Source organism: Euleptes europaea, chromosome 1 (genome assembly GCF_029931775.1).
Source record: "Euleptes europaea isolate rEulEur1 chromosome 1, rEulEur1.hap1, whole genome shotgun sequence".
Classification (NCBI taxonomy): domain Eukaryota; kingdom Metazoa; phylum Chordata; class Lepidosauria; order Squamata; family Sphaerodactylidae; genus Euleptes; species Euleptes europaea.
The window spans coordinates 20,733,878-20,744,351 of NC_079312.1; positions in this window are offsets into that span (position 1 = coordinate 20,733,878).

The window sequence follows — 10,474 nt, forward strand, 5'->3', positions numbered from 1 at the left end:
GTGTCTGTCTGTACTATCTGAAGCCTTCAATAAATCCTTTGTTTCTGCATCTAAGTCTGAGCAAGTGATTTTGCGAAGTTAGCACAGCTAGGCTGGGACTCTCACATTAAGTTGCAAGTCCTTGCCTCTTCGTCTGCACCTGTACCCTAGGGGACAGCAATGCCAGACAAGGAGGATCCCTCTTCACCCCCGGACTCCCCGGACAAAACCGAGGCTCCGGTGAAGCCGGACCCGAAGGAGGAAGGTGCCAAGCGGAAGGTACCCGGTCCCCCACACCCGGGACCGGGCTTGGGTACCAAGCCCAAGAACACCTTCAATTCCTGGCTGGACTCTCCTAAGGGTTGGTCGCTCTCCCGGAATGAGGCGAAGCACCGCCGTATGGCCTTGTCAGGCACGAGGCTCGAGGACGATCCTGCGCGTAGGGAAGTCATGATGGATGAGGAACGGAGGCAGTGGCAGGAGGAACGCCAAACCCTGCTGGAACGCATGGATGCCATGCAGGCCGTGATGGAGGAGATGGCTATCGCCATGGATGCGCTGAAGGTACAGACTCCCCCCGACAACCCCCCGGATGGGACACCGGCGGCTCCCCCCGCGCCTCCCAGCGCCCCGGCCCGCCGTGATCTGAAAATCACGTACGATGGGTCAGGGGACCAGTTGACTTTCTTTTTGGTCCAAGTGGATATTTTTATGTGGGAACAGGGACGGACCTTTAACTCGGAAGAGTCCCAGGTCCAGTATGTGGCCTCCCTCCTACAAGGGGAGGCGGCCGCGTGGATGGTGTTACAGTACGAGTTGCGCTCCCCGGTTTTGCGCAACCTGGATGAGTTCATGGTTGCCCTCCGAAACCGGTTTGAGGATCCGAACCTGGGAGAGCGGGCCAAGGCTACCCTGATGCAACTCCGCCAAGGGACTAAGTCGGTGGCGCAGTATGCAAGCGAATTCCAATCCTTATCGAGCAGAATCCTGGATTGGAGCGAGGCTACCCGGGTGCAATGCTTTCGAGAGGGACTAAACCCGGACTTACAACACTGGGCCTTCATGCAAGGCAACCCCCCGGACGTCGAGGGCTGGGTGCGCCACGCCGCCGACATTGAAAATCGGAAGCAGCTCCTGACTCTGTCCAAACAACGCACCGGCCGCGACTTCAAGCCGAGGGGTGATCGGCCCAGTGTTCCCCGGGATCCCCACGCTCCAGGTGGCAGCGGTCCCTCTGCAGCCGAACGCCGCAAGCGTTTCGAAACCGGGGTATGCTTGGTGTGTGGAGGTAAGGGCCATTTCGCCTCCCAATGCCCGTCCCGCTCCGGCCGTCCGACGCCTCCCCGCTCGACTCCGCCCGAACCGGAGAAAGCCCCCACGGAGGGCCAACATCGACGCCGAAGCAGCGCCCCGGGACGCCGGAGCGCGCCTTCCGCCCTACAGGTGAGCGCTCATGACGGAGCCTCCACCTCTAATGGTCCATCGGGACCCCGGATTACAAATGCAGCCTTTGACTCGGCCGAGTCACGGAGTACAACTACCACGTCTCCCTCGTCCAGTGAGGAGGAAGAGTGGGAGACGCCGGCAAAAAACGCCGTCGGTCTGCTGTAAGAGGGGCTCCTCAGCAGACCGTTCCTATCGTTGTGCAAGGAGCTCCACCGATGGTAAGCACCCAAGAGGATAATGTGTACATCCAGGCCCACCTATCCTTACCAAAAGGGGCCCCCGTTTTAGAATTTCCCGCACTAGTTGACTCGGGGTGCGCTCGTACCTTGATTAGCGAGGAAACCGCCAAAAAACTGTGCGTCCGACGCAAACGGCTCCCGGGCCCCCTCCGCTTCTCTCAAATGGACGGAAGTGACTTTAAAAAGGGGCCCGTCACTCACCGTACCACCGAGGTGGTCATGGCCGTGGGGGAACATTGGGAACGACTGTATTTCACCATCGCCCCCATAGTGACACCCATAGTTTTGGGGATGAATTGGTTGCGGGGACACAACCCTTCTATTGACTGGGTCAAACGGACGCTCACTTTCCCAGAAGACCCCTGCGGGATGCACGACAAGGACCGAGTTCTGTGCACCCCGGCCGCCGCACTAGTGGGGTCCCCTGGGTCCCTTCCCGCGACACCCCACCTTCCCTCGGAATATTCCCAGTTCGCTGATGTGTTCGATGTGAGGGAATGTGACGAACTGCCCCCACACCGAGAGACTGATTGCGCAATTGAATTTGTGGGAGAGGGCAAGCTGTCTAAGGGGAAAGTTTACCCCATGAGCCCAAATGAAAAGGCTGTGTTGCGGGACTATTTAGACACTAATCTAGCGAGGGGCTTCATACGTCCCTCCAAAGCTCCGTATTCCACCCCCGCCTTTTTCGTCAAAAAGAAAACGGGGGACTTGAGACTATGTATTGACTTTCGCAGACTGAATGCAGTCACTCAGTCTAACGCTTACCCCCTCCCTCTTATTCCAGACCTTCTAGCACAACTGAAGGAAGGCCGGATTTTCACCAAACTGGACTTGGTGGAGGCCTATCATCGCATCCGCATTAAGGAGGGGGATGAACCCAAGACGGCTTTTTCAAGTTGTTTTGGCATGTTTGAGTACCTAGTAATGCCGTTCGGACTTTCAGGGGCTCCGAGTGTGTTCATGCAACTAATTAATGAAGTGTTACATGATTTGTTGTTTCGGGGGTAGTGGTATTCCTGGATGATATACTCATTTATTCTGAAACCATGGAAGAACATGTCCGCCTAGTGCGCGAGGTCCTCCAACGACTGCAGGACCACAAATTGTATGCAAAAGTGTCTAAATGTGAATTTCACCAGCCCTCTATCACCTTCCTGGGTTATGTAATTTCCCACCAGGGGTTAGAGATGGACCCCGGAAAGGTTCAAGCCGTGCGGGATTGGGACCCTCCCACCACCCTCCGCCAACTCCAACAGTTTTTGGGGTTTGCCAATTTTTATCGCAACTTCATTCCCAATTTCGCACAGGTGGCTCTCCCCCTCACTTCCCTTTTGCGCACCAAGGGGAAGGGGGCGAACGCCGCGCTACCCTCGGCCCGATTGCAATGGTCACCGTCCTGCCAACAGGCGTTCGAGGAGCTGAAAGTGCTCTTCTCGTCCGAGCCGGTACTAGCCCACCCGGACTGCACCAAACCTTTTGTAGTCCAGGTGGACGCCTCGGACGTAGCCATGGGGGGGGGGCTCTCCTGCAGAGAGACGATGGTGGGGTGTTGCGACCGTGCGCCTATTTTTCCAAAAAGTTCTCCCAGTCGGAAATCAACTGGGCTATTTGGGAGAAGGAGGCGGCGGCGGTTAAACATGCCCTCACCATCTGGAGGCATTTTCTGGAAGGGGCGGAATTTCCATTTGAGGTATGTACCGACCACAAAAACCTTGAGGCTCTCAAGGGGGCTAGAAAGCTCAACGCTAAACAAATTCGGTGGGAGCAGTTTTTCGCCAAGTTTCGCTTCACCCTCAAACACGTTCCCGGGAAGGAAAATGCTCTAGCCGATGCCCTGTCCCGCCTCCCCCAATACCGCAATGATTTTGACCGTCCGGTGGACTCCCTGTTCACCCCCGAGCAGCGGGGGGAAGTCTCTGGTCTAGCCATCACCACTCGATCCCAAGCCCGCCAACCGAGTCACCCCTTGCTCAAAGGGGTCCCGGAAGCTTTTCAGCAAAAGCTCCGAGACGCATCTCTGCAGGAGGCGGAGCAACAAACCCTTCCCCCCGGTATGGAACAGCGGGACTCATGCTGGGTGCGGGGTGGAAAACTTTATGTCCCGACACCTCTCCACAAGGAGGTCTTGGGACTAGTCCACGGGGCCAAACTGGCTGGGCACTTTGGATTCGTGAAAACCCTACACCTGGTTAGGCGGCAATTTTGGTGGCCCAGCATGAGAGCCGATGTGGAACTGTACGTGCGCAGCTGCCCCATCTGCGCCACAGCTAAGAAAAGGATGGGAAAACCCCCGGGGCTTCTGAAACCTTTGGAAACACCCTCCCGACCGTGGGAGGTGATCGCCATGGACTTTATTACCGATCTACCTCCCAGCCGGGGTAAGACAGTCCTTTGGGTGATCACGGACCTTTTTTCTAAACAGGTCCATTTCGTTCCCTGCGCCGGGCTCCCCTCGGCCCAGGGTTTGGCGAAACTGTTCATCACTCACGTCCTCAGACTTCACTCGATCCCTAGAAAGGTCCTCTCCGACAGGGGGGTCCAGTTTGTCGCCAAGTTCTGGCGAGCCTTCCTGAAACTAATGGGGGTGGAAGAGCAAGGGCTCTCTTCAGCTTACCACCCTCAGACTGATGGGCAAACCGAACGAGTCAATGCTGTGGTCGAGTGTTACCTCCGGTGCTATGTCAACTATCACCAAGACGACTGGGTTGATCTACTCCCCTTCGCTGAGTATGCCTACAACAATGCCCCTCACTCCTCCACTGGTTTTAGCCCTTTCCAAGTAGTGTACGGGACGGAATTTGGCCCTTTTGGTTCCACTCCTGTCACTCCGGAGCTCGAGGCAATCCCGGAAGCCCAGGAGTGGGTGCAGGTGATTCAATCTACTTGGCCCTGGTTGCAAAAGAATCTCGAACGGGCCAAGCGCAAATACAAAGAACAGGCCGACAAGCATCGGTCCCCGGGCTGGCAGCTCAAGGTGGGGGAGCTGGTTTATCTCTCCACCAAAAATCTGCGCTCGCTCCGACCCTGTAAAAAGCTTAACGATCGGTTTGTGGGACCTTTCCCCATTTCCCGGGTGATTAATGAAGTCACTGTGGAGTTGGAGCTGCCCAAAACCCTTCGGGGCGTCCACCCCGTCTTCCATATCAGTCTACTCAAACCTTATGTACCCGCTCCCCAATTCCACTCTCCTCCCAAGCCTGAAATTCCTTCGGTAGTGGGCGGAGACACTCACTTTGAAGTCTCTAAGGTTTTAGACTCCAAATGGAAGAAGGGGAAACTGTTCTATTTTGTCCGATGGAAACATTTGGGGCCTGCACATGATGAATGGGTAGCAGCCCCCCACATGGCGGCCCCCCGCCTCGTTCACGAGTTTCACTGCGCCTACCCCGACAAGCCTCAGCCTCCCGACCTTGCGGGAGGGGGGCCTTAAGGGGGGCAGTATGTGAGAGCCAGGTGTCTCCGATCCCCCCTGCTCCTTTTAGCATTCCCTATCTCTGGTCCTTTGAACTCGTAAAAGCAGTTCACACCTCCCCGTGCCTTCCCGGATCCCGGCGCCTCTTCTGCCTTACCCAGGTGCCGGTCTTGCCCTCCCCTGTGGCGCATCCTGCTTACACTCCCTCGGGCCGAATGTGGCCTTGAGGGGCTGAGACTCCTAACAGTCTCTCTGGGACCTGTTTGATGTTTTGTATTGCGCCAATCTATCTTGTAGCTTCCCACGACTGAAGTGTGAACCCTGATGCCCTGTAGTCAATATATTCTGTAACCCTGATAAGGTAGCTCACTTGCAACTTCAAATCCGTGTCTGTCTGTACTATCTGAAGCCTTCAATAAATCCTTTGTTTCTGCATCTAAGTCTGAGCAAGTGATTTTGCGAAGTTAGCACAGCTAGGCTGGGACTCTCACAGGTGTTCTTGTGAATATTTAACAGTTCAGTGTGCCTCCCTCCCCCATTTGTTGCTGCTAATTCCTTAATGTTTTTTCTTTTCCATTTTCTGAGCGGGATTGCTCTCTGGGGGGTATAGATTTCATTGGCTTTGTTTTGTTCTCCGGGCAGGCTGTTAAAACCGCCCCCCTCCTTTTTCCCCATCTCACCTCTCCTGTTCTGTAAGGGGAGGTTTTCACACAGTGGGGTTCCAAATACATCAGGATATGAGACACTAATTGATAAGTTCGAGGACTTGTGGAGCTCTTTCAGGGCTCTTGGCTACTATCCCCTTACGAAGAGGGGGCTGGACATAAACACTCCCCCCTCCCCTCTATATTTGTATCTCAGTGCAGTGGGTTGGAGGTTTGCATCGGCAGTAGTCTTCCCTTGGACCTAACGTTGCTACAGTGGTTTATTCTCACTTGCCCTGAATTTTGGCTCAGATTTATACCAGAGGGGCTGTGGCTCAGTGGTAGAGCATCTGCTTGGCATGCAGAAGTTCCCAGGTTCAGTCCCCGGCATCTCCAGTTAAAGGGACCAGGCAAGTAGGTGACGTGAAATTAAATATATTTTTTTAAAAATGGGAGTTTACAATATAGATAACAAATAGAGCAATATAGATTTATTCGGGGCTCACATGCATCAAGTATTAATTTGGGCAACTCATCCAATCTCCTAATATAGTGCAATTGCTTGGGAGTTTAAAATATGAATGAATAAATATTGAGACAGACAGACAGACAGACAGACAGACAGACAGACAGATAGATAGATAGATAGATAGATAGATAGATAGATAGATAGATAGATAGATAGATAGATAGTTTATTTACAGCCTTTGGCCAGATAAAATAATGAAAATACTATACATATTTATTAGGGGCTCAGCCTGATGGCCAAGAGCGGCTGGGTTATGCCTTTGGATTCAGGAGATGATGCAGAGGCGTGAGCCAATTTTTCCTTCTGGCCTATCCAGGAGGCCAGTCCTTAATTCGTTGCCCCAAAATTTGTATGGTGCCTGCACTTTCTTGGGTTACAGCTTGGCATGTCCTCTGGTGCATTCAGCTTAATTTTGCTGGGCTGGGCTGGCTTTCATACTTGAACAGCCCGATGTTTACGGAGCATTTATTGGCTCTGAGGTTTTGCCCACTAAGGAGAACATTTTAGGAGTGGCTTGTGTGGGTTTTGATTGCTTTGATTTTGAATCCTTTATTATTTGTAGTAGAAGTTGGGCTGTGCATACCATTGCTACCTTAGTAATTACTGAACTCTGCGAAATGGGGAACCTATTTAACTGATGTACCGGGATCGCTCATGGATGAATCGTCAGGAGAGGAGTTATGACTTTTTACAGTTCTTCTTTTCAGATACATGGTAGGAGACAGGCTAATACATTCCTCCAGTTTTCTCTGCAAATTATTCATAATGGGAGCGTTAATAAGCTATGCTGCTGGCAGCAACCTCCCCCCCCACTGTCAATCATAGGAAGTATTTTCTCGGTAGTAGAGTCTGCAGTTCTGAACACAACGGTGTGAGCTTTTAACTTTGCTATGCTGTCTTTTCTATGCATCATTCTTGGACCCCAGGGTGTGGTAAGCTCCCCTTCCCCGAAGGTTTTAAGCAGAGGTTAGATGGCCATCTGTCAGCGATGACTGTCAGCAATGACAAATTCGGTGAGCTTAAGTGGATGCTGTGAGGGAGGGCATCTTGGCCATCTTCCAGGCATAAAATAGGGGATGCTGGGGGGGGGGGAGTTGTGAAGTTCCTGCATTGGGCAGGGGTTGGACTAGATGACCTCGGTGGTCCCTTCCAACTATACTTTTCTATGATTCTCCACACAAGCAGCTGTTTGTGGTTCAGTTTGATTCTCCCTTAGGTGGGAGAGAAAGCCAACATTTAAATTAACTAACAACAACAACAACAACAACAACAACAGAAAACAGAAGAAACCCTCTCCTTTGTTTCATCATTTCGCTCGTGTGCTTGCATCCATCGCAAGGGAATTGTAAGTGATTTACTTTGCTGTGAGCACTGGTTGTTTGACTTTGCTGCGATCTATTAACTGAAATGGGATTGATGAACCAAAAGGGGAAGAATGCTGGTTTATTTCATTTTGCTGTTCTGCATTTGCTGACCTGAGAACTGATACATTAGAAGGGGGCAGAGCCACTTTTCCGTAACCTGTTGGCCAGTCACATTCCCTTGACGGGATGATTTGGCTTGAGAAGAGCGGTTAATTGTTGTCTCGGGTCCTTTGCAATTTGGGCTAGGGGACACGCCTCCAAATCGGTCCAAAATGCTTAAGGACTTCCTTAGATGAGCATCGCACAGCAGCCGTGTTTTAGGGGCTTATACCAAACTGGTATGCCTAGCCGCCACGTGAGAGACATTAGAGGCCTTGCTGGCCACGCCCCCATCTACGACCAGGGAGTCAGGTAACGCCCCCTCATACATCGGGATGACATTGCGTAGCGGCGGCTTATGTGTCTGGTTTGCCAGCATGGGCAGCGAGAAGGGACATGTGGGGCTATGGTGATGGGGCAGTGTGGTTCCTAGTCAAGCTTCCACCTCAGAACATCAGCAGTGGCCTATATGGCTGCCGATCCACCTGGCATTCATTTTGCCCAGAGGGGACTAGGTAAATTTTTACCCCTATTGAAACCAATTCTTGCCCAAGTAAGAACAAGGATATGGTTAGACTGCAGACTATACCTTAGTTAGTTGGTTGTCAGGCTACACTGTCTTTACGGGGAGGGTTTAGGCCACATGCCCATAAAGGGCATTGCACCTCACTATTCACATGAGCAGTGGCTACGGGCAAGTGAGCTGCAAGTGACTCGATACTATGATGAAACATTTAGTGCTAGGGTTTCACATGAGGAGTGCACTTGGTGGGACCTTTAATGGAATAAGCTATGGCTTTTGTGGGTTGGCTCATGGTTAAGGGCAACACGTATACTGGCAGGCCTGGCAGGGGTGACATGGGGGGGCTGAACAGGTGAGAGTTTTTTGTTGTTGTTTTTTGCTGGACTATAACCAGTGCAGGTGTCACCTCACTTGGGGCAGATAAGGGCATGACTGTAATACTTGTTGCCGCATCCACCCTAGGCCATCCTGTTCCTGAGCCCATACCTATTGATGCCCTCTCCCTGTTGCTTTGGGGTTGTCCCACTGCAACTGGTATCACCAGTTTCACTTAATTCTGTTGTAGCTGCAGCTGGTTTTTCCGTATTCCTCACCCCCGTGTGTCTTGGACCGACCCCTCCCCCTTGTTTTTAAACTCAACAGGTTGCGGTATGTTCCTAAGACCATGCCTGTGGGCATCTCCGTTTTACAGGCTGCCTTGAAGGCCTTTAACATGTTCTATGTGGGGTATGTAAAGTATGGGTCACGCGCCTCAGTGCTAGTCAATATTGCTTGGCTTATTTACAGCCTATCTTCTATAGTTCGGCATACCTCAGGCATCTATGATACTGGTGGACGCATTACGGCTTTCAAGTCCTAAGTTTCCAAATGTTAGCAGCACCACTTTTGGGGCGGTTTCGATGGTAGATGACATGGAAACTTAACTTATTGGGTTCTCCTCCCCCTGCATGGCCTAACTTTGGGTATCCCTCATGAGTGTGGTTCCCTAAGGCTCCCGTGGATTATAGACATATGCCCTACTGTTTAACCCCTGGGGTTCTTCAGTCATCCTACACCATTCCTGCTAATTTGGTTCAGGTGTTATGCATCCTTCCACCACACACTTAGCGACCTATGGGCCTGTGGGGGTGGGTGCCCTGTTCGGCACATGGGCATGAACCTGACCACCAGTTCTGTTGGGAACATGGGGGTCGTTGGCCTTGAGCTTCGGGCTCAACAGATTGTGGTGTTGATAAGGCGTTAAATATGGGCCTCGGTATCTTGTGCCACCTTAGGCCTTTGACGGTTTTCCAGGATGGTCTTTTCAGGCAAGCACTCATACACCCTTTCCCGTCATGTAACCTTCTGATTTCTTTCCTGGACTGTGGATGGTGCTCCATTCTGCCAGGGTGAATACTGCTGCCATGGTTGGATCCTCTGTGCTCACTGTTTATGGGACGCGTCTCTTGCAGGAAGCATCCGCTAACATGTCCTCTCGTTTCAGCTCTAAGTTGGAGAAGGGTCTGGACCCCTTGTGTGCAGCCTCGGGCTCTGGAACTGTATGGTTGCAGCTTTACTGGTGGCTCCCAGTGACATGCTGATCGCGCAGTGCTCCTGTTTCATATGCCCAGGGTAACACCGACCGCCGTTTTGGGGTCAGGAAGGAATTTTTCCTACAGGCCAGATTGGCCATGGGCCCTGTGGGTTTTTGCCTTCCTCTGGGCAGTGGGCAGGTGTCACTTGGTGGAAAACCCAGGAATGGGTTTTGGAGCTAGAGCTGCTTCCTTGGTGGAAAACCCGGGAATGGATTTTGGAGCTGAAGCTGCTTCTCCAGGTGATATGTGCGGCAAGCTGTCGTTGTGTGGACTCCGTGGGAGACGTGTGGAGGCGTGGTGATCCGCCACACAGAAATTTCATTCAGGATGCCGGTGCTGTATCGCCCTGATGGTGTGCACCTGTCAGACTGGGGTCAGGACCTGTGGCTGCACTATATTCGGGGCTCGCTACTTTGTTGGTCACAGCAGTAGGAGCGTTGGCGGGAGCAGGGCGGTAGTCCCTGCTCTTTGGCGGGTTTTTTCCATGGGGTCTGATCCAAGAAGGGAAGATGTGCTTTTCCTTCCCGTTTATGGGGACCCCCATAAGGGGTCTTGGGATGGAGTACAACAACGATGCCCAGCTAAGGGGCCTGCAGTGGGTGCTCCAATCCCAGGGGGCACTGGCTCCACACAGAGATGCCCGTCCTGGTGAGGCCTCATAA